This window comes from Oculina patagonica, chromosome 11 (genome assembly GCF_052425735.1).
Source record: "Oculina patagonica isolate OP01 chromosome 11, crgOcupat, whole genome shotgun sequence".
Classification (NCBI taxonomy): domain Eukaryota; kingdom Metazoa; phylum Cnidaria; class Anthozoa; order Scleractinia; family Oculinidae; genus Oculina; species Oculina patagonica.
This window is the reverse complement of record NC_135768.1, coordinates 8,696,622-8,712,093: the sequence shown is the minus strand read 5'-3', so window position 1 is coordinate 8,712,093 and position 15,472 is coordinate 8,696,622. Positions and strand designations below refer to the sequence as shown.

Sequence of the window (15,472 nt, the reverse complement as noted above, 5' to 3'; positions counted from 1 at the left end):
GTTTCTTAATTATATTCAAGACTTACAACAAGGTGGGTGTGCAGCTCGAACTATGAGCCCGAGTATTTAATGATGTCATCAACAAGTACATTGTTCAAACATATAAAACTGAAACACTACTCGGACTACAAGCCTGTGCACCGCCTGGTACGAAAACCCAGAAACCTAGTGGTAAAAATGGGAACATACTCCCCAACCAAATACAGGCGCACGAACCTTTGGGGGTTAAAGGTAATGTACAAAGAAAACAAAGTGTATAAAATAAAAATTGAAAAGTTCGAGAGCAGAATAATGAATGAATACATTTCAACCATCAAACCTTATATACATTACAACAATAGAGTCAATTAGCGCCATTGCAGCTCACGTGCGTTCATACCAATAAGAAACTATTTACATTCTCTTTCACTATCACTTTCAGTTTAGTTCCGCCGAATTTAAATACATTTCTTGACTATCTTCTCTGATACGTACGATGAAATGTGCAATCTACCATAGGTGGAAGAATTTTCTTATCTTTGCGAATGGTTGCGTGAACTGTGGACAAAACGCAAAGAAAATAACTCTGGCTTCCATGGTTCTTCATATGTCTGAACAACAGTCAAAGAATTAAAGTTCAAACACCTCATGTTCAGCGTTTTACATTCGCGTCCGTCATACGCTTAGAATACAATACCAAGAATAGCTACGAATAAAGGACGAGGCTAAATGAACTTCCCTACTACAGCTTAAGTTACACGCTTCGCCGAAATGTCTTCAAGACAGAAAACTAAATTATTTTCTAATGATCGAAGCGAAACACTATCTACTGGTCATAAGGCTTTAGATTTGAGGATCTCCTGCATTTGTAATTCTTAAAAGAGAGCATTCAAGTGCAATATTTGTTGTAGTTTCAATAGAGCAGTTTTCAATTGAGTTTCGTAAAACAAAAACCAAAGTAATTACTCTGGCCAAACACAAAAGACACAGACAATCCAGTGAGCCAATCAAAACTCGAAGCAAATACATGAAGCTGGCACGAAAGGCGAGAAAACGTGCGCGAGCGAGTCACGATTGGTTTTGGTTTTACTCCTGATTGGCTGAGAAAGTGGCGCGAAATTTTTAAGCCAATCACTAAGCGTAGTAATGCAAAACCAAAGCAAACACAATTTACTTTCGACACTCAAGTGAAAACCGCTCTATCTTCGTTAAATTAACCAACTAAAAAAATTGCACAACTGGTGAACATTATAAACAATCTATATCTGTTGTCCATGTATATCAGCACTCCTTTTCAGATAGGAAACAACGACGCACAAATAGACGGAAAAAGCGCATGACTGTTAAGCATGAGAGACCGGAAGTGAGTGCCAACTCTTACTCCCTCATGCTCGCGTTATAAACTTTTTATAACAAAATACAACCCTTCCCCATTGGTTACGCCGTCTAAGGTGACTATCAACAATTTCTAAGTTGCGGCGACTTTGTGCTACACGAGGATGTTCCTCACCGTAAATCTTTTTCCTGATGGCCAGTGCCTTCTCGAAGTATTCCTTTGCTTCATTGTACTGCCAAAGATCATCATAAACAATCCCCAAGTTGGTATAACTCGCTGCTACATCTGCATGTTCCTCGCCGTAAATCTTTTTCCTAATGACCAGTGCCTTCTCGTGATATTCTTTTGCTTCATTGTACTGTCCGAGATCTTGATAAACAAGTCCCAAGTTGTTATAACTTGCTGCTACATCTGCATGTTCCTCGCCGTAAATCTTTTTCCTGATGACCAGTGCCTTCTCGTGATATTCTTTTGCTTCATTGTACTGTCCGAGGCCACGATAAACAGCTCCCAAGTTGTTATAACTTACTGCTACATATGTATGTTTCTCGCCGTTAATCTTTTTGAAAATGACCTGTGCCTTCTCGTAATATTCTTTTGCTTCATTGTACTGTCCGAGGTCACTATAAACATTTCCCAAGCTGTTATAACTTGTTGCTACATCTGCATGTTCCTCGCCGTAAATATTTTTCCTGATGACCAGTCCCTTCTTGTGGTATTTTTGTGCTTCATTGTACTGTCCGAGGTTACGATAAACATTTCCCAATTATGTTATAACTTACTGCTACAGCTGCATGTTCCTCGCCGTAAATCTTTTTCCTGATGACTAGTGCCTTCTCGTGATATTCTTTTGCTTCATTGTACTGTTCGAGATCTTGATAAACAAGTCCCAAGTTGTTATAACTTGTTGCTACGGATGCATGTTCCTCGCCGTAAATCCTTTTTTTAACGAACAGTCCCTTCTCGTGATATTCTTTTGCTTCATTATACTGTCCGAGATGACGATAAACATCTCCCAAGTTGTCATAATTTGCTGCTACAGCTGCATGTTCCTCGCCATAAATCTTTTTTCTGATGACCAGCGCCTTCTCGTGACATTCTTTTGCTTCATTGTATTGTCCGAGATCATGATAAACAAATCCCAAGTTGTAATAACTTTTTGCTACAGCTGCATGTTCCTCGCCGTAAATCTTTTTCCAAATGACCATTTCCTTCTCGTGATATTCTTTTGCTTCATTGTACTGTCCGAGTAGACGATAATGATCTCCCAAGTTGTCATAACTTGTTGCTACAGCTGCATGTTCCTCACCATAAATCTTTTTCCTGATGACCAGCGCCTTCTCGTGATATTCCTTTGCTTGATTATACTGCCCGAGATCCTGATAAACTTCTCCCAAGCTGTCATAACTTGTTGCTACATCAGCATGTTCCTCGCCGTAAATCTTCTTCCTGATGGTAAGTCCCTTCTCGTGGTATTCTTTTGCTTTATTGTACTGTCCAAGATTGACATAAACAAGCCCGAAGTTGTAATAACTTCCTGCTACATCTGCATGTTCCTCGCCGTAAATCTTTTTCCTGATGGCCAGTGCCTTCTCGAGGAATGCTTTTCCTTCATTGTACAGTCCAAGATGACGATAAACATCTCCCAAGTTGTTATAGCTCGTAGCTACATCTGCATGTTCCTCGTCGTAAATCTTTTTCCTGATGACAAGTCCCTTCTCGTGGTATTCTTTTGCTCCATTGTACTGTCCGAGATTCACATAAACAAGTCCCAAATTGTTATAACTTGCTGCTACATCTGCATGTTTCTCGCCATTTATCGTTTTGTTGATGAAAAGTCCCTTGTCGTAGTTTTCTTTTGCTTCATTGTATTGTGCAAAATCACAATAAACATTTCCCAAGTTGTTATAACTTGCTGCTACAACTGCATTTTTCTCGCCGTAAATCTTTTTACTGATGAAAAGTCCCTTGTCGTAGTATTCTTTTGCTTTATTGTAATGTCCCAGATCATGATAAACAGCGCCCAAGTTGTTATAACTTGCTGCTACATCTGCATGTTCCTCTCCGTAAATCTTTTTCCTAATGACCAGTGCCTTCTCGTGGTATGACACTGCTAATTCATACTGACGTGACATCGATAGTGCGGTTCCGTACACAGCCAAGATATTTGCTTTTAATATTTTGTCACCCTCTCTTGTGTTACTCATGTACTGAAAAAAATCACAGGCTGCTGCGGAAAAGAGAGTAGCATTTGTAGAATTGCTGAGGTCGCAGCACACAGAAGCAGTTAAGTAAAGCCACGAAACAACCTTGTCAGCAGAGATAAAGGATGTTAACTTCTTGACCAAAACATCTTTTGTCGCAAAATCTTGATACAGAATGTCATGCAATGCTTTGCAATGGGCCGTAATTCTACGTAGCATTACGCAAATGAGGCCACTTTCATTTACGCGATTTCTCACCGACATAGTAAGGGAGTGAAAAATCTGAATTGTCACAGACATACACTCAGTTTTCTCTGTGAAATCAAAATCCAGCGTCAACATTTTCTTGACTGCTTTATGAATAACGTGATGCACTCCTAAATAGTCGGGTATACCATCTTCACTGTATGAGCAACTTATCAAGGAGAATTTTAAAATCTTTGCTCTGATTAACTCTTCTGTCTCTCCCAAAGTGCGAGTTTTGACAAAGTTAACAGCTGCCTCAACTGGGAGAGATTCGGAAGCACATAGTGAAAGAAAGAATAATGTCTGGCGAAGAACTACATCGCTTTCCAAAGCACTATTTATTGCCATTGTTATTGCAGTAGTCATTGTATTCGAATTCGCCGGATTCCCTTCAGCAAGAGGTTTTTCTGTCGCTTCATGATCGCCACGACCGATTGTTTCCATGAAGTTTGTCCAACAGTAGTTTGGAAAACCTCTATTCACAACAGTTTGTACATAAAATGCAGCGGCTGCTAAGGCAAGTGGTTGATACTCGAGAACCTCAGCAACCCTTTGAGCTTTGGTCGTGATTTGAAATTTGTGATACTTGTTTCAATAGCTCTACTGCGTCCCCCGGCTGCATTCCTGCACTTAGGGACTCGTGGTAAGTATGAGGAGCATTTGTAGGAATCACACTGCTGTCTTGAGTTGTAATCAGCACCTGACCATGACCCCATTCTTTACTGGCAGTCTGAGGCAGATAGTTGCGAACCAGAGACAGGTCGACAACGTTATCAGCAATTATTAACCACTCTGAGAACTGTTTGATCTTTGGCAAGATTAAATGTTGGAGTTGCTGGACTATTTCCTTTGGGCTGTTTACTTTCGAGGTCGTCAGGTTAGTTAAAGTGTATTCTGTAATTCCTAACTTTTTAGCTAGACTGATGTATGAGTCTGCTAGCGTTTCAAGGGTTTCTGCATTCAGGGTTGCAACAAATGTTAAGCCTTTGCTGTCGCTTGACCTTATCATAAATACCTCTTCTCCAATTTGTCGTGCAATTTGAGTTTTTCCACACCCGGGATTTCCAGAAAAATAAATGGTACTGACTGCACCATTACTACTTCTCTTGAAGCCCTTGCATTTTTGTCATAATCCTTGACGTCATTTGAACGTCTGATGATTTCGTGACATGGTTTGAATGTGAGATGACAGAAAGACTCAATTTTGGAATTGATCTCATGCGCAAGACCCTCTCCTTTACTCTGTATGGTGTCATGTGCGACTTGTAAATCAGATTGGGATTGTGTCAATTTTGAAAGGAGATTAGCAGCCTGAAACTTTAAGTTGTTAACTTCTGCCAAGGAAAAGCTCGTCTGGTTTTTAACCGCCTCGATATCATTGACTGGAAGTCTCAAAGAGTTGAACGCAGGCAACACTCTTCCAACATAATTCTTAAACTCAGCGTCTGAAAGTTCGGCCTCGCTGATATGAGCAATGTCACTTCGGATCTGACGAAGAAAATCGACTTCTGTCCTGATTGCTGCACTAAGGGTTGTGCCAATGCTATCTGAGAACAGGATTGCGTAGAACAAACAACTACAGTCCCACTCTGCCGTGTTTCCATTCTGTATTGTGGCGAGATATCTTGCGTTCCTCGAACGGCTTTTTCGAGATTCGTTGTTGTAAAAGTCTAAACCATTTTTTGGTGTGTCTTTCCATTCTCCAAGCGTTGTTTTGTAGCGGAAATCCCATTCTTGTCTGAATATTTTTCGTAGACCTTCGGGTACCAAGTTAAAGGCAATGTAACAAATTCGAAAATAGTTTAACTGTTCTGATGAGTACTCCATTGTGGAAAGTCCTGCAGAGAAAATACATTGGGCCTTTAAAGGTAATTAGGAAAACGTGTACAAGATAATGTGTGTAAAAACTGTCACACACACAGAATAAAAAAAGGCCTGATGACCGTGAAGGGCATAATGATATGCAAGTTTGAGTTGTTCTGGCTTTTGGAAGTGGCGTGTTATCCGTACAAAGGTTAAAGTGTTATGCCACACCCCGACCACTACCCCGACCAGGCCGTGACTTCCGTGGCAAGCGAAATTAAAGTCTTTATCCTCCTTGATTTGTTTTTCATTTAATTATAGAATTATGGGTGCAGTACTATTGTAAGTGTAAAAAGCCTCTACGCAGGCATCTCCGGAAACTGCGCGTCTTGCTTTCAATTTTAATGCACTTGCGTCATAAAAAAAAACAATAACTAATGCACCTGTCGATACGCCGAATGGGGGGTGGAAGCCGGGCATAGGCGGTGTAATGGCAAATTATTTACTTAAAGTCGGTCGTTAAACCGTTTCAATAGACTTTCTAACACTGTGACATTTGCAATAATGTTAAGTGACTCTTTCACTATCCACAGATTCCCCCCCCCCCCTCACCTTCCTCCTCCGCTCCAGTTGCAGCTTAAGGCCATTCCACCGATAAAGAACTGACACTAGATTTTCGCTCAAACTTTTTTTCCAACTGGTTGTTTATATTAACTTTATTTTTAAAATGAAAAAGAGGGGTCCCGGTATTCGTTTAGGAGCAGGGACACATTGAATATGCTCCATATTTCCTTACAATATCAGCAAATATGTTATCACGAGTACTTGCTAAGTTCACATTTGAGTTTATTATTTATATTTCTACAACAGAAATTTGTTCATATTCATTTTATAGAAAGAAGGTGATTGCTAGACCCAGAAAAGTAGAAAAAAGTGATAGGTTCCGGTACTCGTTTACGAGAAAACGACGATTTATCTCTCTTGCGAGCCAAGCCGTATAGAAAAAAAACCCGCCATATTCTGAATGTGCGCGCGGTAATCACGCGTAAAATTATGCGCAGTACGGGATGCGCAATGCAATACTTAAAAATGAACTTAACCAAACTTTGATTTGGTATTAGCGGAAGGAAAACTGAGTGGAAAAGAGCAAAAAGAAAAACATGGGGCGAGGAAGCGGAAAATTTTCTTCGTCGCGTCTCTCCGACTAACCCTCGTCTTTTCTTTCACTCGCTGTTCTTCGCTTTACTCCCAACTAACCGGGAGCCTGGAACAGACAAGATACCCGCATGAATCTCCGTTTAGTCTAAGGCCCCGTCCACATCAATACGGATTAATTGGAAAACGGAGAAATTTGAAAACACCGTAAAAAACATTTTCCGTCCACATTTAGTTCGGATTAATTTGAAAACGGATCTATTTTGGTCAAAAAAGGATAAAATGTGTTTACAAACACCCACTGTGAAGAGTATTTTCGAAACGTTTTGTTTTTAAAATGTTTTCCGTCAAAAAACGCAAAGCCGACGTTTTCAAAACAATCCACCTTGTAGAGCGTTTTCGAAAAGAATGTTTCGGTGGACAATTTATCCGGATTAGTGTGGACGGTTGGTCAAACTGGATGAAAACACTGATTTTCAAATTTAGTTGGTTTAGTGTGGACGGAACCTAATTAGCATTTTGAAGTTTGTGTAGTCATAATTAAAATTTTAAATAAATCAACGGTTCTACAACTAAAGAGTTCAAGATTCCTTCATATCCTCAATTAACGATTGATTAGGTCAATCTTATACGCACCTTAAAAAACCGTTAAATTCAGGACACTCCATGATCTACGTAAAGTCCATCTCTGCGGCGAAAAGCTCTGTAACCATAACAAACGAAAATGAAAGTTTTAATATGCCAGTGTAGTGAATTATAAACAGGACCAATGGTTTGGCCAACTTGCCATTTAGAATTTACTTAGTACTTATAATATGCAAATTTGTGTACGAGATTCGTGGTTTTTATTGCTTTATTTAAACCAAAGAGAAATTGTATTTTAGATAACCAACGAGCTTTCATACTAGGTGGGCAGTTCTCCCTTTCATAAGCTATAAGTGCGTGCAGCGCGAAAAGGTCTGTTTTCCAGCCGTTTTGGTTTGAAATATAATGGTATGGTTTTATGCACTCTTGTCATCAATTAGGTATATTCGACAAGGTTGCCCCCTATCCGGAATTCTGTTTATCTTAGGAATTGAATTATTTGCAAGAGCCTTAAAGAACAATGCTTCCATCAAAGGCATTCAAGTTGGTGACAACGAAATAAAAGTAGCACAATATACTGATGACACCACTGTTTTTGTCCGCGATATAAAATCAATTCATGAGCTGCTTAGTTTTCTTAAAGATTTCAGTTCCATCTCCGGCCTAGAGATTAATACCGCGAAAACTGAAGCAATGTGGTTAGGGCTGTGGAAAAACAGACAGGGCACTCCCTTCGGCTTCAAATGGCCGAAAGAACCAATACTTTCTTTAGGTGTTTTCTTTTCACATAACCAAATTGATGCAGATGAACTCAATTTTGGTGCTAAAATAAGAGACCTAGAAAAATCGCTGAGCGCGTGGCAAAGAAGAAAGCTAACGTTATATGGAAAAATTAATATAGTTAAAACACTAGGTCTCTCTAAACTGATCTTTAATGCAGCTTCAGTCCTGCACGTCCCATACCACTTTATCGAGAAAATCAACAAGATTACGTTTAACTTTATCTGGGACGGAAAATCATCTAAAATCAAAAGAACTACCATAATAGGCAAAAAAAAGAACGGTGGACTAAAAATGTGCGATTTTACAATTATGGAAAAGGCACTAAAGACAGCATGGATCTACAGAATTCAAAGCAACTCATCCGCTGCATGGAAATTCATTCCGGACCACATTATGCGACACCACGGCAATCTTACTTTCTTAACGCATTGTAACTATGATGTTAAATCTCTAAAGCTTGAAAATCTGCCGTATTTCTATTGCTCAATCTTAAAATATTGGCAAAATTTTAAAACACTAGATGACAACAACAGTGATATTAAACAGGAAATTCTATGGAATAACTGCAGCATTCTTATCGACAGAAAGCCAATCTTTTATAGAAATTGGTTCGCCCAAGGAATTGTTCGTTTGCACCATTTACTGAACGAGCATGGAATTTTTTACAACCTTGCTGAATTTAAAATAAAATACAACCTTAACGTGCCTTTCACCGTCTACTACGGCCTCCTCGATGCCATACCACGCGCGTGGAAAAATGAACTAAAACTGTGTAACCATACCGACATTGTCAACCAAAATAGTGAAACACTCTTATCGACTGCTTCAATTTACTCTACTTTCCTACAAAACTCCTTCAAACCACCAACTTCGCAAAGTAGGATCCTTCGTCATGGCTTTACTGATAGTAATGTCCAAAAGGTTTATCAACTACCTTTCACTATTACAAAAGAAACCAAAATCATCATGTTCCAATATAAAGTTATACACAACATACTCCCTACTCAGATGAGTCTTTATCGTGATGGTCTTTCTGACAACGACACCTGTCTTCTATGCAATACTGAAAAACAGACTTTAAACCATTTGCTTGTCAATTGCTTAAAAACAACCTCCTTCTGGAAATTATTTGAAGACTGGTGGTATGAAAAGTCCCAAGAACGACTATCTCTAACTCAAAGCATCATACTGTATGGTTTTTTCGGTAGACATCACACTGGCAGGCACTTAACTATTCAATTATCCTGGGAAAGCACTATATTTTCTGCACAAATGGTGACCAAGACGAACTGTGTTTCCGAACGTTTCTTCTTCGTCTTCACGACAAATTGCAGATACTTAGAGAGAGTGCAATCGCAAGTAAATGCTTAGACAAATTTCAGCGTACGTGGGCTTTCCTTTTGTAAGACTCCTTTTATAACATTCTAAATCCGAACTTTATATTTGAAGCATATTAGTATTGTAGGTAAAGTAGGATAATTCAAAATTAGGCGGGAAATTTGTAATTTTTGTAGTGTTATGTAGTGTTACTAGTGTGTAAGCGTGTATTATAAAGCAAAATTGTGCAAACAAAAAAAACAAAAAAAAACCTGTATAGTAGTAGTAAAAAACTGTAGTTTATAGAAATATTGTATAGTAAGTAGTGTAGTATAAGTATTGTTTTTGTAAGTAGTATTGTAACTAGCGTATGTTTTTGTTTTGTAAGTTGTGCTTTTTTTGTGTTGCAATAAAAAAAATAAATAAAAAAAATAAATAAAAATAAAAAAAAATAAAAAAAATAAAAATCAATTAGGTATATTGTCTGGAAGAAACTACTTTGTTACCAGTGCTATTGTTTATAATTATCTCTTGAGAATTGTAATTGACAGTTGATTGTACATTACTTTACCACGATGCGTTGCGAATTTTTTTGGAAAATTGCGTACTAGTGAATCAAATTGCTAATTTAACTAGCGAAACAAAGTTCCCAACTTTGGCCCAACTGAACTTCGCATGATTGCTAGTTGAGGAGACACGTTACTCAAAAGTCATGGCGACGTCTGAACTTGGTGGTTTTATGGACAGGTCAAGAAAACAAGGCGGCAGCGGGGATATTCTAGCGATTCTAGCGGCTCGATTTACAAATATTCGTTTGAACAACCACGCGTCAACAAAAACTTTAGTATCAACGTTCTGACCAATGGTAAGTAACTTGTTAAGTATAATTGAGCTTTACATGTACCGTCCGTTGCATCGAATTGAACACGCCCGAAATAAACATGTTCGAACTCGGTATCAAACGTTGCATGATTCGTCATTTAAAACCTCCTCATTTTGAAGTATAAGTATAAGGTGACTTGGGACAAGTCGAGACGCTGATTGTTGAACATGAGAGAAAGCACGAGTTTTTCGAAAAGATTGTTTACCTCGATAGTTCAAGATTGTGGCGAGATCGTGAAGTTAGACAGTCCTCAGCTGATTGAAGGAAATAAAGGTTGTGTTCAAAGTCCTCTGATGCGTGGATTATTTTTCTATCATATTTTGTCTCAAAATCGATATTTCTGCTAAATAGGAGCACTAAGAAACATGATAAGAAAAAAGGAGGGAAAATAAAAATGCGAAATTTTTCCAGTACAGTTTAGCGAGGGGTAGCAAATCGAGAAAAATGGTATTACACGTGTGGATAAAAATGATATCCATACATGTATGATATCATTTTTGACCAATCAGCTCGCAGAGTTTGCAATGTTTCAATGCTCAATGAGCCAAAGTAAATCGCTATTAAGTCGAAACATCTTCGGAACTTCTTCGGCAATCTTCGGTAATCTTCGGAAAAGTTCGGAAATTTTTAGAAAATGTTCGGAATCATTCGTGCAACCTTCGGACAACATTTTGAAAATTTTCGGAAATCTTCGGAAAATCGTCAAAAACATCGTAATTAGTAGGTTTATATAATAAACAGAATAATACATGGTTGCTTGCATATGTTAAATTTATCTTCTCGTGTTCAAAACCGATATCTCACTCGTGAGCTATTGATTTGACCACTCGAAGATAAATTTCGTATCTCCGCACAACCATGTATTATCCTCTATGTATCGATTTGGTAGCAAGAAATACGAATGGGATGTTTACTTTTCTGGGAAACGAAACATTTAAAGATCAACAAAGATGCAAAATACCTGAACAGATTCTGATGTTGTAAATGGTTGACTGGTTTTGTTGATTGTTCTTCTCTCCTTATTCCAAACACCATACGGCTGCAAGAATAAAAAACAGATGCATAGTTACCGTTAATACACCTTTTTTTCACTTGAATGAAGTAGATTTGCATCTTAAAGTCATGCTATATGTCTTCAAAGGGAACACCAGATTAGGAACTGTTTATTTCAAATACGACTTGAGCTCAGTTGCGACATTGTTAAGTAAATAACATAGAGTTACGTTAGCGTTTCTGTACCTTCTGGTGCTCTAATGTATCGATTTGGTGTCAAGAAATTAGATGTTCACTTTTCTTGGAAACGAAAGGTTTTAAGAACAACAAAGGTGCAAAATACCTGAACACACTCCGATGTTGTAAATGGTTGACTGGTTTTGCCGATTTGTTATTCTCTTCTCCCTTTAAATGAAACTCTACAGGAGCGAAAGACAGAAATATATAGTCACCAGTAATACAGGTTTTTTTTCCAAAGTTTCACTTGGAAGAAATAGATTTGCATTCCAAAGTCATGCTTAATAACCTCAAAGGGAACACTGGACGAGCGACTGTTTATTTGAATACAACTTGAGCTTTTGCCATGCTGTTAAGTAAATCACACAAAGTTTCTGTACCTTCTAATGTTTCTGCTCAAATCAACACCGACTGATCGCTGCTTCTACCTTCCTCTTCCACGATAGGCACCTAACAGAATTGTGAAATCTCGAAAGTCAGAAGGTAATAAAACCAAAAGTGCTAACTGAAGAAGCAAATATCTGTACACTGACGCACGCTTCATACTTCACTTCACTATTGACAGTTAGTTCCTCTGTAATATCACATGACGTTTACCAGGGGTACTAAAAATAACAATAAAATAAAAGCTTCAGGGATGAAGCTTGTCATGGATGGATGGCCTGACACGTCAAAACAACCCTAACCAGAAACCGCAGCTTAGTGACAATATATTACGGCAACAAACAATAGATAACTATTTAACATGCAGTTTTGCCAATGCAACTGAAATATAGGAAAATTGTATCCCAATTATTTGTTACATATAGTTTCAGTTCGAAAGTCAGAAAGTGTTCTTTTATTCAATAAAACAAGAAGCTAGCTAGAGCAGTAAAGTTTTTCTTTAAGGCAATATAAAGACCAAATACTGTATCTCTCCTCATAGTATCCGAGATTGAAATGTCAATTCCCCTTACTTTTTGTGATATATTTATTTCAACGTTTTAACGCTTTTATGCTCAGCTGCTAGTGTTACTCTCCGCGCTCTACCGTAAGAAACGTTGCAAAACCGACTGCCGTGCAGGCTATTTTGCTCTTCTTTCAGTTATCCAAAAAATGAAAATCTGCACATATAAGAAAACAGACAGTCGCGGTAAAACATGGGAGTTTGCCAACGGAACTTCAGCAGGAAAACTTTGGCAGTATTTAACAAAGATAACAATGTTGCAAATCTGACATAAAATAAGGTGATTTCATCACTAGTGTTACACTCTGCGCTCTACCGTAAGAAACGATGCAATACCGACTGCCCTGCAGGCTAGTTTGCTCTTCTATCAGTTATCCAAAAAAATAAAAATATGCACATGTAAGAAAAACAGACAGTCGCGGTAAAACAGATTCGTAAAAGTTTACTTTGGCGAAGTCGATTCTTGCAGGATGCTAGCTGTTTTGTCGCAATGAGTTTTACAGTAATCAATTATCAATCAACATAATATTCTCTGCATAAGGTAATATTTAGATAAACATCCTCTTGCCAGGGAACTTTGGCTCGAAATATTCAAACTTCAGCAGGAAATACTACATAAAACTTTTGGAAGTATCGAACGAAGATAACAATGTTGCAATTCAGACATAAAATTCGGTGATTTTCCTTCACACGGCTTTTTCAGGTAGCTAAGATAAATATTAAACACTGAAGCCTATATTTTCAACAACACTATACACTTTCGGTTGAAACAAAATAGTCCTGCTCATATACAAACGTCCTATCTAACCTTTTTGAAACCATGCTTCAAAACAGTTGTTGCTGAAGCCTTACTCTTTTATTTGAATGTCAGGCAAAGTAAGTTTGCAGATAATCAACAATTGATGGCAGTGAAACTTATTTTTAAGAAAAAACCTGAGACTAACAATACTGTCCTATCTGTCCCGTTGGACACTAAATCTTTACATCAAACTCCCTTACAAGTCAAAATATTTACCCCGACTTCAGATATAAATTCTCTTTACTAAGTAACAGATATTTATTCTAAAGTTTATTGTAAGAATAAGTGCTACATCGAGACATTGTCTTCTAACCAATTATGTTTTCTTTATCCGACAATGTATCGATTTGGTAACAAGAAATTTGATGCTCACTTTTTTTTCGAAACGAAAGATTTTAAGAATAACAAAAGCACAAAATACCTGAGCAAACTTTGATGTTGTAAATGGTTGATTGGTTTTGTCGATTTGCTCTTCTATTCTATCTTCAATCGAAACTAACATGTAGTCACTGTTAAAACGCTGCTTCCTTAATCGTTTCACTTTGGCAGAACTGGTAAATTTGCATCCTAAATTCATGCCTAATGTCTTCAATAGGAACACTAGACGAGTGAATATTTATTTGAAATAGAACTTGAATTGCCACCTTGTTAAATAAAACAGATAGAGTTTCTTTACCTTCTGGGGTTTCTGCTCAAATCGACACCGACTGATCGCTTCTTCCACCTTTCTTTTATTCACCAGGCACCTGAACGGATGCAAAACCTCGAAAGTCTAAAGAAAAATGAAACTGAAAGCTAAACAAGCAAAGAAATATACACTGACGTGAGCGCGCTTCATACCTCACTTAACTTTTGAGAGGTTAGTTCCTGTGTTATCACGTGGCTTTCATTGGGGCACTGAAAATAACAATGAAATAACAGCTTCAGGGATGAAGCGCGTGATGGATGGCCTGACACGTCAAAGCAACCCTAATCATCTGAACAACTGCTTGGTGACGATACATTACGGCAACAAACAATAGATAATGATTTAAAATGGAGTTTCATCGCCAATGCAAATATCCCCGCTTAAAAAATGTAATAATGAAGATAGCAACATTTTATTTTCATAAGATAAGCAAATTTGCTTGATTTAGCAGAGTCAAAAGTGAGAATTACAAATCACTTAAATTGCCTTACTTAACATACAGAGTGTTTTGTTTTTTTATGCTGGTGACGATTGCGGTCAAGATTAAAATGCATAGGCCAATGATTGCTAGGAAACATAAAAACAAAATAGTTTAATGAGAATATATCTTTGAGTGATAAAGCAAAATTAGACATTGTTGTTAAGCGAGCATTAAATTGGAAGTTTTTCCCGTTATGGTTTGGTAGACTTGTAATGGTGTTAAAATAACATTGAAATGATTCTTCAAATTCATAAGTCAATATATATTTTTCCAATTCTTAGTGCAATCCTTTAGGATGTCAGTGAGTGAATTTGTTATAAAATCAACTAAGGACTGCAAATTACAGAATGAAAGTTTTCTTGTGCTCATACAAACACATTAATCCCACGATACGGATTAAGTCGCTATTAATCCTTTCACTCCCAATCTTGATGAACTTTAAATTCTCTCTACTGATTCACAAACATTCACCTCAACGTTAGTTCTGGGAATATAGTAGTAAAAAGAAAGTTGTCACTTACTTAGGCCTCGAAGACAAAATTTCTCTAGCAGTGATGGAGAGTTCAGTCAAGTTGGTTGATGGTCGTTATCAAAAAGCTCTTCACTAGAGGGAGCAAGTGCCTAATCTTCCAAACAATCGGATTTTGGCAGAACGCAAGATGCTGAACTGTTTTAAAGGTACGAAGGAACCTTCTCAAACTCATTAATAATTCATCTAGTTAAAACAAAGGAAATTAGAACCGTGACGGAGTTTGGAAATCTGATCTTAATTAGCATAGATTTTGACGATTTTATTTTTCCGTTCTCGTTGTAGTTTTAGTTTCGATTGAGAAGATATATCAACCACTCGACAGAGTGTTTCATCACATTTCAAAACACCTCGAAGTTCGTCAAAAATACTCCGCTGCGCGTCGTACTTTCAACTCTCTTCTCGGTGTTTGGAAATGTGATGAAAAACGCTGTCTCGTGTTTGATATATTACATCAGAGACTACGTAGGCAAGAGGGCACGCAAAAAGAGTTCCAAAGAATGAGCTT

The 15,472-nt window shown here is 37.8% G+C and overlaps 1 pseudogene across 1 annotated transcript in view; it reads right to left on the bottom strand.

Annotated features, from left to right (window-relative positions):
• Window positions 1-6: 6 nt before the first annotated feature.
• Window positions 7-15,472, bottom strand: part of LOC144631070 (uncharacterized) — a 125,777-nt pseudogene continuing 110,311 nt past the window's right edge. Inside the window, exons 5-6 of the transcript XR_013566667.1 lie at window positions 2,112-5,603; window positions 7-1,984 (exon numbers count right to left, since the gene is read on the bottom strand). The product of XR_013566667.1 is annotated as an uncharacterized LOC144631070 (transcript). The remainder of the gene's footprint in view (window positions 1,985-2,111; window positions 5,604-15,472) is intronic.